The 15158-nt window shown below is 44.8% G+C and overlaps 1 protein-coding gene across 3 annotated transcripts in view; it reads left to right on the top strand.

Moving 5' to 3' along the window:
• CHLSN (cholesin) overlaps nt 1–15158 on the top strand; it is a 279333-nt gene that overhangs the window by 69391 nt on the left and 194784 nt on the right. The gene's annotated exons all lie outside the window — the stretch shown is intronic.

Here is a 15158-nt window from a genome sequence, read left to right as displayed (position 1 = left end):
CTTTCTCTCTTCTTTCTTTCCTTCTTTCTCACTTTCTTTCCTTCTTTCTCACTTTCTTTCCTTCTTTTTCACTTTCTTTCCTTCTTTTTCACTTTCTTTCCTTCTTTTTCACTTTCTTTCCTTCTTTCTCTTTCTTTCCTTCTTTCTTTCTTTCCTTCTTTCTCTTTCTTTCCTTTCTCTCTTCTTTCTTCCCTTCTTTTTCACTTTCTTTCCTTCTTTCTTTCTTTCTTTCTTTCTCTCTTTTTCTCTTTCTCATGTTTTGTCCAACAAGTTGTTTTTACATGGATTTTGAAGCAAATACACTCAAAGAACACTCCATGTGAACACGCCTTTATATCTATATCTGTATCTCTTTTGTCTTTCTGTCTCTGTTTTTTCCTTCTCTGCTTTATACTAGTGATGAGCGAGCGTGTTCTGTTAACCCTTTCGGGGAGCATACTTGGGTGTTATGTTTGAGTCACTCCTGCACATGATTTTTGACTGTTTGACAGCTTTAATACATGTGAGGAATGCCTAAGAAACATACAATCCTCACATGTATTAAAGCTGTCAAACAGTCGCAAATCATGTGCAGGAGTGACTCAAACATATCACTGAGTACACCGAAGATACTCGGAATCCACCCGAGCATGCTCGTAAATCTCGAGTAACGAGCATGCTCCCTCATCACTACTTTATACACTTCCTTTCTAAACATTCTTTCTCTCTTTTTTCGATCTCTCCCCATTATATCCTTTTTTTGCTTCCTCCTTCTTTCTTTTTTCTTCTGTTCTTTCTCTTCTTTGTCTTGCTCTCCTCTTTCTTTCTTGCTTTCCTTTTTTCTTTTGTTCTCTGTCTTCTTTTTATTTTAGCTAAGCTATATAAGTATTTTCTTTAAAGCTATATAGTATATTCTGATCCAAGAACGATAACCCTCTTCTCCAGGGCTTAGTAAGCAGAGAATGATCTCGTTATCTGGTATCCGGCTACCATTTGCCCCATATTGCCGCTGCCACCACGAGTCCCTCTGGATCTAGGTCCCACTGTACTGATATAAGGATGTCATCTGTGAATATCACTATTCATTCCTGACATCATATAGTGACTGTCCGACTGGTTAGTTGCTTTAAAGTTGAGTTTAATGGACACACAGTTTTTTTTTTCCCAACTGAATACCCTTAGGCTATGTTCACACATCATGTTTTTTTCAGCATTTTTTGATGCGTTTTTTATGCAAGTTTTCAGCTGCCTTTTGCAGTACCAGCAAAGTCTATGAGATTCCAGAATTCTTAGTTCACACATCATGTTTTTTTCTCCAGTATTTTATGCCTTGCATGTTTTTTTGGAAAATAGAGCATGTCACTTTTTCAGCTTTTTTTCACCCGTAGGAAGTAATGGGTGGTGAAAAAAAACGCACCAAAATTGTTTTCAGTGTTTTTGATGCAAAAATAGAATGGGGTTTTTCTTTTCACTGAACTTTAAGTACAAGCATAAAAAGAGACAGAAGGACAGTGAAAAAAACGCTGGAAAAACGCACCAAAAATCACCAAATCTGCAAGAAAAATCCTGAACAAACCTCCCTTGAGGGATTAGGTTTTGCTGCAGAAAATTGACACAAAAAAAAAACATGGTGTGAACATAGCCATAGGGAATGTTCACACGTGGAATTTTTGCAGCATTTCTTTTTTTTGCACCAAAAACCAGAGTGGCAGCAAAAAATACTTGCTTTTTTTTATTTTTTATTTTCTTCTATTTTTTTTTTCCCCAGCCATTTGTATGAGTGAAAAATGCTGCAAAAGTGCTGAAAGAATTGACCTGAATAAACACTTTGATGGTTCAAATCTGCAGGGATAAAGTAAGCAGCGTGTGCATGAGATTTCAGAAATCTTATTCACGTCGCTATTACTGTAAAACGCTACATTTTTTCTGCAGCAAAAATGCGCTAAAAAAAAAAAAACTTGGCATAAAATGCCACATGTGAACATAACCTTAGACACTTTTCTTGAGCTTTACACCAGAAGAGGTCACAAATTTTGGCACAAATATCCACCTGTTCACAGTAGGTGTGTATTTCATTTTCTCACTTTAGGATAGTGTAAAACTGTGCCAAATGTATTAGTACTGCATGACTTTTATAAATTTAACATAAATTACACTGATGAGCAAAAGGGTAACAATTAGAGATGAGCGAGCACTAAAATGCTCGGGTGCTCGAAGCTCGGGCCGAGCTCACCGTGATACTCGGGTGCTCGACCCGAGCAACGAGCTCAATGTTAGTCTATGGGAGACCCGAGCATTTTTGCGGCGGCACCCCCGGCAGTCTGTAGAAAGCCTAAAAAGTGCCCAAAACGATAGTGACAGTGTTCAAATGACATGGGGACAGCATGGGCATCGCCCCAGGAAGCATTTCTGACCCCCAGGTCACTGCTGTCAACAACGTGGTCAGAGGTATTAAGCCACTTGTACGGGCTCACAATAAAACGTTCAAAAACAAAAGTGAAACTTTTTTCCTGTGTAATATGTTAAGGAACTTCCTTTCCAGGGTAAAGACTTGTGTATAATGTAAAATAAATAAGCAAAAACAAAAATACTCCTCCTCACCTTGGGCTATGTTCACAAGTAGCATTTTTTATGCGTTTTTGCACTTTTGTATTGCTTTCAACCGTGACAAATGCATTCACCGGGAAATGTCATTTTAACATTTTACAATCTTATCTGGCCATGTGCTGTGTGACACATGCATACAGTGCTGAAAAGACATGGGAACAGCATGGGGAAGACCCCTGGAAGCATCTCTGACACACAGGTCACTGCCTAAAAGTGTGCCCATCAGAAGTGATCCTTTCCGCATCAGAAGATGCAGACTTGCAACTATCCCCGTGCAAGTCCTTGTCTCAGGGCAGTGTTCAATTGTACCTCCCCCATTACTTGCAATGCAAGCGCAAATATGCAGCCAACCACCCACCCACCCGCAGGCTGCAATACCATACTGCTAGCTTGCACTTGAAATGGGGCCTTTTAGTTTGGAGGAGGCCGAAGCTGGCCACTACCTCATGGCTGCGTCGGCGGCGAGGTCTCTATACTCAGTCCCCAGCCGCCACTATTTGTCCCGGGAACCTTCCCCACACTTTTCTTAGCCTGGCCTGCATAGGGCAGCATTGGACGAGCCCAACAGACAACTAGACTCCTCCGGTGGGCCCTGGCTTCTCCATCTGGGGAGTTGAGAGTGCCAAGGTGAGGAGCATGATGATGATGATAGAAGTTAGCATCTGCTTTGTTTTCTTGGAATGCAAGCGTAAGTGTGCAGCCTGCCACCCACCCACCCCCAGGCTGCAATACCATACTGCTAGCTTGCTTGCACTTGAAATGAGGCCTTTTAAGCTTGTGGGGGCAGACGCCGGCCACCATGTCATGGCTGCGTCGGCGGCCTGGTATCCATACTCAGTCCCCAGCCGCCCGGCGGCCGGGTGTCCACACTCGGTCCCCAGCCGCCAGGGGGTGGCCGGGTGTCCATATTCTGTCCCCAGCCACCCCTATTTGTCCCGGTGCACCTTATACACAAGCGCGCATACCAAAACATTACCTGTGCCCTCCCCAGTGCATTGAGTGGGAAGGACAGCCTAACCACAAACACGTGGACAAGTGAATGTGGCCAGGGATGGTCCATCTCACTGATGCCTTCACACTGGGTCAATATTGTGGAAGCCGGGACACAGTTGGAATCTGGGATGCAACACGTCCTCCAGACATAGAGGATTGCGTGTCCTGGGTCAATCAGGCTTCAACACAAAGTTCAGAAGGTAGACAGCAGCAGTGGACAGCCTCCTACACAACGAGTAAATTATTCATGATCATGAGGCCATCCATCTCCTTAGCTTTCTGTTCCTTGTATGTAGTAGCAGCTAGGCCTGAGGTGGTCAGCGTTTTGGCGCATATCCTACCTCCTCCGAGGATTGCTGGATGTTTTCCTGCTACTATCCCAGTTCTATGACTCCCGTTAAAACAAAGCTTCAGGTGATGAATGATGGATGAGGTGGTGGCAAAGGAGAAAGAGCAGGAGGAACAGGGACCATTCACATCAATATCAAGCCAGTCAACCACACATGTCTTGTAGGATATGTTTCTGTACCAAAAGGAGCGGTTTGGCTACACAGTTATAGGGCATACAGTGAGTGCAATGCCTACCAAAAATTTCAAGGCACTCCAATTCCCCTTGGAAGTGACATGAAGGTCAGAGGGCCTTAACTAAACCGTTTTTTCCATTTATAGCAACTGGGTCTCCTGTACACTGTTGGCCTAAGCAGTCAATGGAAGGCTTTCCAAAAATTATGAGGAACTGCAATGCTCCTTGAAATAGACGTGGATAACAGCGTACTAAAAACCTTCTACCCATTATTGGGTAGTGGGTCTCCCTTAGTGTTCGCCTATGCATTGAAAAGCAAAAGCTGACTAAAATTAGGAGGAAATGCAATGCCCGTTGGAAGAGTCGTGGAGGTTAGAGGTAATTAAAAACAACATTTCAATGCCCCTTGGAAGAGCTGTGGAGTTCAGAGTGGCTTACCAAGACGGTTTTAATGCCCCTTGGAAGAGACGTGGAGGTCACAGTAGCTTAACAAGACGATTTTAATGCCCCTTACAAGAGCCATGCAGTACAGCATATTAAAAACATTATTCCCATTATTGGGGAGTGGGTCTCCCATAGTCTTTGCCTATGCCTTCCAAGCAAAAGCTGCCAAAAATTAGGACGGAGGAACTTGCAATGCTGGCAACACGGACCACGGTCACCCTGGTGGTATAGTGGTGGCGGAGGATAAGGAGAAGAGCAAAAAACAGCCGAAATGAGGAAGCGTATGCATGGGTACATGGGAATACACCTCCCGAAATAACACAGTGGATTTGACTTTATGTTACTCTGCTGTCATTTGGTGCTGATGAGAAGTCTGGCCCAATCCAGCCCTTGTTCATTTTGATAAGGGTCAGCTTGTCCGCATTGTCAGTTGACAGGCGAGTGCGCTTATCAGTTATAATTCCCCCAGCGGCACTAAAAACACGCTCCGATAACACGCTAGCGACAGGGCAGGCCAGGACCTCGAAGGTGTACAGAGCGAGTTCATTCCCAGTGTCCAGCTTGGATACCCAATAATTAAAAGGCACAGAGGAATCACGGAGGACGCTGTTACGGTCGGCAAGGAACTCCCTCACCATCTTTTGAAACTTTCCACTCCTTGTGAGAGTACCCCGCGCCTCAGGGCCTATAAGCTGGGCGGGTCTCAGAAAACTGTTCCAGAACGTTGACAGTGTTCCCCTGCCTCTGCTGGATCAGAGTTGCTTCTCTCTGGCCTGTACGCCTTGGTTGGGCAGCGAACTGTGACCTCTGCCGCTAGCGTGTTCAGATGGGAATTTTTTTAACCGTTCTGCAGCAAGGGCCTTCTGGTACTCTTATATGTGGAGTCTGACCTGAATATCGACGGCCTTGTTGCAGCTGGTACTCCACAACTGCTCTCTTCTGCTCACAAATCCTTTGCAACATGTGGAGGGTAGAGTTCCAACGTGTGGGGACATCACACACCAGTCGGTGTGCCGGAAGCTGCAAATGCTGCTGCAGCACAGCAAGGGCGGCGGAAGCTGTAGCCGACTTCCGAAAATGAGCTGACAGGCGGCGTACTTTGACGAGCAGATCTGGCAACTCGGGGTACGATTTAAGAAACTGCTGAACCACGAGGTTAAGCACATGAGCCAGGCATGGTACGTGTGTTATCTCGCCTCGCCATAGAGCCGCCACCAGGTTACGGCCATTGTCACACACGACCATGCCTGGATGTAGGTTCAGCGGTCTCAGCCACAGATCTGCCTGCTCTTTCACAGCTGTCCACAACTCACAAGCAGTGTGAGGTTTATCACTTAAGCTTATTAGTTTCAGCACAGCCTGTTGCCGCTTGGCTGAGGCAGTACTGTAGTGCTTCCAGCTTGTAACTGATGTGGTGATATCTGAGATGGAGGCTGAACATGAGGAGGAGGAGGAGGATGATGCGCAGGAGCAGTACATTGTGGGGGCAACTCTGACTGACATAGGGCCCGCAATCCTGGGTGTGGGGAGGATGTGTTTTGTCCCACGGTCCGACTGGGTCCCGGCTTCCACTTTGTTTACCCAGTGTGCCTTCAGGGAGATGTACCGTCCCTGGCCGCAAGCACTTGTCCACTTGTCCGTTGTCAGGTGAACTCTCCCAGTAACTGCGTTGTTGAGGGCACGGCAGATGTTTTGGGACACGTGCTTGTGTAGTGCGGGGATGGCACACCGGGCAAAATAGTGTCGGCTGGGGACCGAGTACCGAGGGACGGCCACCGCTATAAGGTTGCGGAAGGATTCCGTCTCCACCAGCCTAAAAGGCAGCATTTCCAATGCAAGCAGTCATGAAATGTGCGAATTTAGGACTGTGGCCTGTGGGGCATTGGCTGCGAATTTGCGCTTTCGTTCAAAGGTCTGGGATATGGACCGCTGCGGTGGGACGTGGACGTTGATGCTGTTTCTTGAGAAACTGCAATAACAAGTGAAGATTGAGAGGAGGGGGCATCTTTGCATGCAGTATGGACAGGGGATTGCTTTGCACGCACAACAGGGGGTTCTCTTACATGCACAACAGCGGAAAAAGCAGTGGTGACACCCGCTGACACTGGTCGTGGACCCTGGGGTTCGCCCCACAAAGTTGGGTGCTTTGCTGCCATGTGCCTGATCATGCTGGTGGTGGTCAGGCTGGTAGTTTTGTCACCCCTGCTGATGCTGGCCTGGCAGGTGGTACAAATGGCCTTTTTGGGGTTATCAGCAGAGTCTTTAAAAAATTCCAGACTCTGGAAGACCTACCGGTTGTACTGGCAACGTCCCTCGTGTTGGTGTTACGGTGAAGGGTTGCCCGCCTTCTCTCTGCGGCCACCACACTGCTTCTTCCTGCCTGTTGGGGTACTCTGCCTCCCTCCCCCTGTGTGCTGCTGGCCTCGCTCTGTGTGTCCTCCTTCCACGTTGGGTCAGTTACTAGATCATCCACCACCTCCTCCTCTTCCACTTTCGCACCACTGTCCTCCTCCTCCTCACTTCATGGCAATTGTGTCTCGTCATCGTCCACCTCTTGTGACAAATTGCCAGCGTCGCCTTCCTGTGGCCGTGGCTGTTCAAATATTTGGCCATCGCTACATGGGATCTCCTCCTCCACCACTACAAGCGGAGCAGGCGAGGGGCCCAAATATGGAAATGGACCAGTGAACAGGACCAGTGAACAGCTCTTCAGAGTGTCCAACTGTGGGATCAGTTGCTGTCTGACGACACTCTGCATGGTGAGAGGAAGGAGCATCAGGGTGAGGAGGAGTATGCGGTCGAGACTCATGGCTACTAAGACTTGACCGTGTGGAAGACAGGCCGGAGGTGGTGGTGCCCAGGTGACTGGAAGTATTGTCTGCTATCCAATTAATAACCTGTTCACACTGATCAGTTCGCAATACTGGTGTTGTAGTGTGCTTCCCTAGTAATTCGGTCAAGAACTGGGAGCGAGAAGATGTGGCTGTTGGTTGTGGCACATTTTCACCTTTGCCACGGCCCCGTCCTCTGCACGCACCATCACCAGAACGTCCAGTTCCACATCCCTTGCCACGCGCCTTGCCCATTCTAAATGAAGTAAAATAGCTTACACTTTCACTATCAATGGCAAAAGGGTAATAAAAAAGATATTAGAACCGTGGAAGAGGAAAACCACAGTTCTAGTTCTCTGGCCTAGACCAGAATCTTTTAAACAGATACAGATATATTTGTGTCTGAACAGTCAGCGAGACACTCAAACTGGGGTTTTTTTTATGGAAAAAAGGCGAAAAGGTGGATTACACACAGATTTGAACCGTGGAAGAGGAAAACCACAGTTCTAGTTCTCTAGCCTACACCAGAATCTTTTAAACAGATATATTTGTGTCTGAACAGTCAGCGAGACACTCAAACTGTTTTTTTTTTTTTTTATGGAAAAAAGGCAAAAAAGTGGATAATACAGAGATTTTAACCGTGGAACTGCAAATCCATAGTTCTAGTTATCTGGCCGAAACCAGACTCTTTTAAACAGATATATTTGTGTCTGAACACTCACAGACACACTCAATATTTTTTTTTTGGGAGGGGGGGGGATACCAAAAGGTTAATAAGACGGGTATTTGTACAGTCTGACTGAGTAAAAAAAAATAAAAAAAGAGGATTTAGATTAAAAAAAAAAGGATTTTTCCTGGCCCCTGAGACCTGGGGCTAAGTCTAGCAATTTGAGCAGCAGCAGCAGCAGCACACAGGACTGTAAAGCAGTGTTTGTTGGTATAACCACTGCGTCTCCTATACAGCCTGCCTGCCTGATATCTGGGATGGATATTAGTCCTCGCAGTATAAATCTCTCCCTAGCTCAGCAGCACTCTCCCTACATTGTCTGATCCGGAGCGACTGTGTCCAAGATGGCGGCGCCCGGTTTTAAATACTCGAGGTGACGCTGTGCGGCCAGCCAATCACTGTAATGCCCACAACCAACATGGCTGCGGCATTACAGTGACTGGCTGGCAATCCCTGCATGTTCATTGGCTCTGTAAAGAGTGCCAAACATGCAGGGCGGAGACTCGAGCTCCCGCCCGAGTAACCCGAAAATGCTCGGTGCTCGCCGAACATCCCGAGTAGTGAGATGCTCGGGCGAGTACCGAGCAGTGTCGAGCATGCTCGCTCAACACTAGTAACAATGTTTTGAACTTTTGACTTTCTGGCTCCATATCTCATCATCTAATTCTGCTTTGAATGTGAGACTACCATCATTTTATAGACGACCATCTTGGCTGTCTCATACATAAATTTGACTTCCAACTATTTAGCATATGATTCGTTATGCAGATTATTGTCATGTCACTGCATCATTACTGTTTTGCTCATAAAAATCAAATTTTTAATTTTTAGTATTTTGTAAATCCACCTTTGGCTTTCAACACTGCCTGAATACTTCTGGGCTGTTCTAGATCAGATTCAAACATGTCTCCACCGAAATCTGATCCCAGGTCTTTTCTACACCATCCCAACGCTGGTGCATACTGGCTGACTCACTTGGGCATGGATACAGCTTTTTCTTCAACTCTACCCACAAGTGTTCGATTGGGTTGAGATCTGGGGACTGTGGAGGCCAATCCTGCACCTCTACTTCATTGTTATTGAACCATTTCTTCGCCAATCTCGACTTATGCTTCGGGTCGTTGTCCTGCTGAAACACTATGTCATCCTTTTCATACCCCATAGTACTCGAGTGTACAAAGTAGCTCGTCTTGTAGGATACTCACATATTTTTCAACATTGAGGACACCATCGATCCTGGTCAAGTATCCAACGCCTTTGGCTGTGACACAACCCCATAACATCAGGCTTCCTCCACCGGTTCCTTCAACTTCTCTGTGCAATAGCCCCTTTTCCCCTTGTTTCTTCCAGACCCATTTGCACCCATCAGAGCCTTGTCTATTGACTTTCATCTCATCGCTCCAAATCACCCTTTTCCAATTCTCTACTCACTTTTCGTACTTTTTTTTACAAACTTGAGCTGCCACTTCTTATGATGATATTGAAGTCTAGGCGCCTTCACCTTTTTTGGTGCCACCATTCCAGACTTGTGTAACATGCATCGCACGGTGGACGTCTGTGATCCCACTATTACGAAGCATACGAGCCACCTCCACTTTTGTGTTTTTCGCACCAGAATTGATAGATGAGCCGACTTGTTGACTCCGATATTTTGCCTGGTCTTCCACCTCTTGGCTTTTGAATGGATGGACGGACTTCATTTCGGATTCTTCCAGCTATCGTGGCACTCACATGATGCAGTTTGGCGATTTTCTTGGCCGAGAGTCAGCTATCAATGAGCTGGATGATGCTGTTTTTCTTTTCTTGGGAAATCTTCATGGACGCTCCTCAATTCGAAGCAGTGACCTTTCACTTGGGAATCAACCTAATAATACACTGATCTTTTAGGGAATGTGCTATATTTTGGTTATAATTTGTAGTATACAGGAAGAAAATTTTTTTTCCATCACCAGGAGCAAAACAGTAACAATGTAGTGACATGACAAGAATCTGCATAACTAATCATATGCTAAATAGTAACCAGTCAGATTTATGTATGGAATAGCCAAGATGATGGTCTATAAAATGATGGTAGTCTGTTTTTTCCTAAGCGGGTGTAAAAAAGTAGTCCTCCTATACCTTCCATTTTTATATTTGTGATCCCTTCCAGTAAAACATCAGGTTTCCTCTTTTTATGTCTTTTCATCTTCTTTTGCTGCTTTTGTATTTCCATTGCGTCTCCCTCGTTCTCTCCATTTCTGTCTCTCACATTTGATTATCACACAGTCTGGAGCGGAGGATATTCCTATTGATTTTGCATTTGCCGTTGTTGAGCGCCATAATTCAGGCTGATTTCTATTATGTATAATGTCCCTAATTAATGTTGATCACCCCCTAATGACAGAAAGCAGAAAAAAGACTTGATTAGGGTCTACATGATATATGTGATGTAGCTATTGGACCCAATAATGACCCGTTCCCAGCAGTGAATATATCCACTGATAGGTTTTTTTTTTATTTGAAAATGGTCCTTTTTTGATATTTTTGTTCATCTTCGGGAGTTGTCCAGCTTGTACACAAAATTGCCAAGTGGCAGGGATGGGTTAAAAATACTAAAATCTAATATACTCTCCTCCGGTGGTCCTCGTTTGGACAGTAAGTGATGATGTCCTGTTATTTGGTCACCTGACTACTGACCTCTCTGATTGTCTGCAGTGGTCAGGAAACCTACGAACAGGAAGTCATCACTGCGCAGGCCACTGGAGGGGCTAGTCTTGGATATGCAGGGTCAAGGACATGCCTGACTTTATAATTTTTAAACTGTCCCTGCCACTTGTCAATTTTTTGTAGTGGCTGGAAACCCCTTTAAGGAGGACCTGTAGCCATGTTTTGCTCTTCTATTGTTTCCGCTACTCCCCTGAGTATTCAGGTATTTTTTTTATAGACTATAAAAGAGATATAGGCCTTTTTATTTAGTGCTGATTTTACTAGGGGGCATAGCTTACAAGTTAATAATTCAGAGTAGCCTAAAGACACGCCCCAGAGGATCCCCCTTTCATAAAGATCATAAAAATTAGCACTAAATTAAAAGAAAGGCCCATATCTCTGGATCCGTATGGTGCATTTAATCCCCCCATCATTAGAAAACGGAATTCTCATGAGAGCAGGGGGAATAAAATAAGAGCACAAACTGGTTACTTTTGACTTGGAGACAGGTCCTCTTTAAAATCGATTCCCACTCATCAGATATTATAAAAAAAAAAAAAAATACAGAAAAACAGATAGTACTCACCCTCCCTCAGTCCCACACCGGCTCAACGCTACTGCTCTGGTGTAAGCAGTGACGTAACGACTAGCTTAGATTGGCTACTGCTGTAATGTGCGCTATCGACGCGATGACACTGCTGCAACCAAAACACAGCGGCAGAGAGTTGGTGCTGGACCTTGGGAGGCTGTGTACTATCTATAATTTTGATAGATAATTCTATAAAATCTAATCAAAGTGGTTGTCACTTACCTGTTCCTTGAACGTTTACACGGATTCATAATTAACGCACACCAGCCATGCATAGTGATGACAGGACGTCTTCGAAAATGCATCTGTAATTATGTATCTTCTTATTAAAAAATCCCCTCCATTCTCAAGAATGAAAGAATTTTTTATTTTTTTGTTTACTGTTAGTAGCATAGGTTACCGGCCACCTCTGCAGTCCATCAGCATGGGGCTCCTCCTAGGTAAAGAGCATATCGCTTACAAGCTGCCTGCAATAAAGATTGTAAGCGCTACTTTGAAGCTGACAAGATCACTGGATCCGGACTGCTTCTGTGGCCTTGAGCTCCTCCTTTGTTGTAGAGGCAAAGCTGCCTCTGCTTGCAGAATCGGACAGCACACAGTTCGGATCAACGGCTCAATGATGCCCCAACTGTCAATCAATCAGTAGCAAGCAGGAGGCAGGGGAGTGGCGGACTCCGGAAACTAAATGTTGACACAACCCCTTTAAATATAACGATTTTGTACCAAGGTAACATGGAAATGGTTAAAACTTGCAGAATCGTTGGGATTCCCATGAGTGATCCTGAAAGCACAGATCTGCAGTGCCCCATCTGAATGGAGCGGCATTTTGAGCACTATTCTGGTCATTGCCTGTTGGACTTCCGAAGATAGCCGAGTACAGCTGTTTGCTATATCCGGATGAGCTCCAGCAATCAGAAAGTTATCACCTATTCAATGATTTGATTAGAACTTGTTATTTTAGTACAACCTCGCCATTTTTGTGTTGATTTTTGGCCTCCATGGTCTCCATTGGTTTTTCTTCAGCAATTTAATGTCATTTCTATGCATGACCTCCGCTGCTAATCATTGGGTGTAGTGGTGTTGACGTCACCACTGCTGCTATTGATTGCCGTCAGCGGTCACAGGCTACATCATCACTGGAACCAGGTAAAGAAGACTGGTAAAAGACTAGTGAGGGCAGGAAAGCGGCTTGGGAGCAGCAAGAAATTGGTAAGATGAGTATTATTTCTTTGCAAAAAAAAAAATCATATCCTTGGAAAACCTCCTCAGGGTACATATATAAACACCCCATGATGTGTCATTGGGGGTATCTACTAAGACTAGCATTTCATACCTGGGTCTTAAACAGCAGTGCACTGGAGGAAGATGTGCCAAATATTTAGAAATCGTTTATCGTATGCCTCTTAATACATTACGCACATCTTTGCCTGACTGTGTGCCAGAAAATGAAATCTGTGCCAATTATACTCCAATTTCTAGCATCAATTATAGTAAGTCTTTTGGGCTGTGAAGACTCGCTCCTCTCTGCTAAACTCCTCACACATTCAAAAACACAAAAAATTACAAAACTGTGAGCGCCAACATTTTTGTCCTTTTTCATGCCATGAGGTAGAATTGTTTCCACCTATTTAGGGCTGTTTTTCACAGGATAGAACCATTTTCACCTTGAGTAGGACTTCTCTTCCTTGGGGTAGGACTGTTTTTCATGAGTTAGGGCTGTTTTGTGTGGGTACAGCTGTTTTCCGCTGGGCAGGGCCGTTTTCTGCTGGTGTAGAGCTATTTTACCTGAGGTAGGACTGTTTTCCGCGGGCCAGGGCTGTTTTCCACGGGCCATTGCTGTTTTCCGCGCGGGCCAGGGCTTTGTTGCGCGCGGGCCAGGGCTTTATTGCGCGCTTGCCAGGGCTTTGTTGCGCACGGGCCAGGGCTGTTTTTCGCGAGGAGGGACTGTTTCCCAATAGGTATGACCGTTTCCCTTGGGGTAGGGCCATTTTCCATGAGGTAGGGCTGTCTCCCGTTGGGTACGGCTGTACTGAAGGGACTCTCATGGCTTTTTGCTTCAGAGTCTCTCATCTCTAAATTCTGACAATGGGTCTTCCATTAAAACAAAGAGGACATGATGCACCCTGTGTTCTTTCATTGCCGTGGATGTCGCACCGCCAGTGACATGATCTGACTCATCAGTGCAATGTTACATAATGTGAATGAACCTTTACTATACACCGTTTGGTTTCTTCCATACATCGTTTACTGCTATACTGAAAGTGAATTAGAAGGCGCAGAGCGTCACGCCACGAGAACCAGCTCAACAGATTGAGTCCTTGGAGAATCGGAGCTGTCAGTTCTGATGGCTCCACGAGACGCTGCTCTTAAGGAGGTTGGGTGCACAGCAAATTCTTAAAAAATAATTGCACAACGGTTGGAAGCTGTTAATTGTGGCTGATTGCCTCTTCGATGCATTCATGTATTTTTCCTTTGTTTCTAGCTATAAACTATGACGGTAAAATATTAACTAGCGGTCAGCATTTATTATTCTGGACAATGTAGGAGGTCAAAGGTTCTTCTTTCCATTGTCTCCAGTTCTCAGCTGCTTTCATATTATTAATGCTGCCATAGTGTGCACATGCCAGAAATCCTCTTTATTATATGTTGAACTAAAATAAGTTTTTTTTGAGCATCCTGTATTATAATTGACCATTCGGCATGGATATTCACATGACTAGATTCCAGTTAGTTACCTCTCCCATCATCGTTACCTTGGCCATGTAGTTATATTCCACCAGGGAAAGTGTAGAATAAACATTATGTGAATCTCCACCATGTACCACAATGTTTTTAAGTACACTGTTTTTTGATAATTTTCTACCAATTGGAGCCCCGTTATTCTGATAGATCCCCTGCATAGAACACACAAGTACTTTCGAGAATGGGATAATTTAGTTCCGGTATAACATACATGGGTAAAACGAACATCAACAAAAGAATACTGGTCAATCAGGTACTGGAAAAATAAAAGTAATCTAGGCAATTATTTAGTTGTTTCGACAAACCTTGCATAAATCAATAGGACAAGCGAATATAAGAAACTTTGTAATATATGTTTTTAGAGAAATATCCTTCTTTCTCCACTTACAAGTCACTTTTTTCCCTTACACCACACCCCTCTCTTCCCGCGTCCTGAACTCAACATCCACTGTGGGAAAAAGCTCAACTGGGTCAAAGCAAGATAAGACTGCCAGCTCACTGAGGTGTCAGGTTACACCTCCTATTACAGTCTATGTAAAGAGGTAAAGGGAACCTGACAGCTGGTACCTGCTGCCTGATCCACAGCAGCATGTATCAGACACTGGCTCCATGTATTTTTGATCCGACTGGTCTCCCGTGCCAGTGCATCAGGCAGCATGTATCAGCTGTCAGGTTCCCTTTGAAGGAGTAAGGAGCACTCAACACAGTGAAAGACCAGCCAGATTGAGCTACAGATTATCGCAAAATTTTCGCTTCTGAGCTGGATTCACATCTACACTGCTCTTTACAATTTGCTGGATCTCTTTTATTTTTATTTTTTTCTATCTGCGGTGAATTAAAATCCTGTGCACTCTTCAGGACAGGTGAGCCGGATGCCCTACTTGATAATAAGGAGCACTCAACACAGAGAAACCAACCAGATTGAGCTACAGATTATCTCAAAATTTTCGCTTCTGAGCTGGATTCACATCTACACTGCTCTTTACAATTTGCTGGATCTCTTTATTTTTATTTTTCTATCTGCGATTAATTAAAATC

This window comes from Phyllobates terribilis, unplaced genomic scaffold (assembly GCF_046119375.1).
Source record: "Phyllobates terribilis strain yellow unplaced genomic scaffold, ASM4611937v1 Scaffold_9__5_contigs__length_417890890, whole genome shotgun sequence".
Lineage (NCBI taxonomy): Eukaryota > Metazoa > Chordata > Amphibia > Anura > Dendrobatidae > Phyllobates > Phyllobates terribilis.
This window is presented reverse-complemented; position numbering and strand designations above follow the sequence as displayed.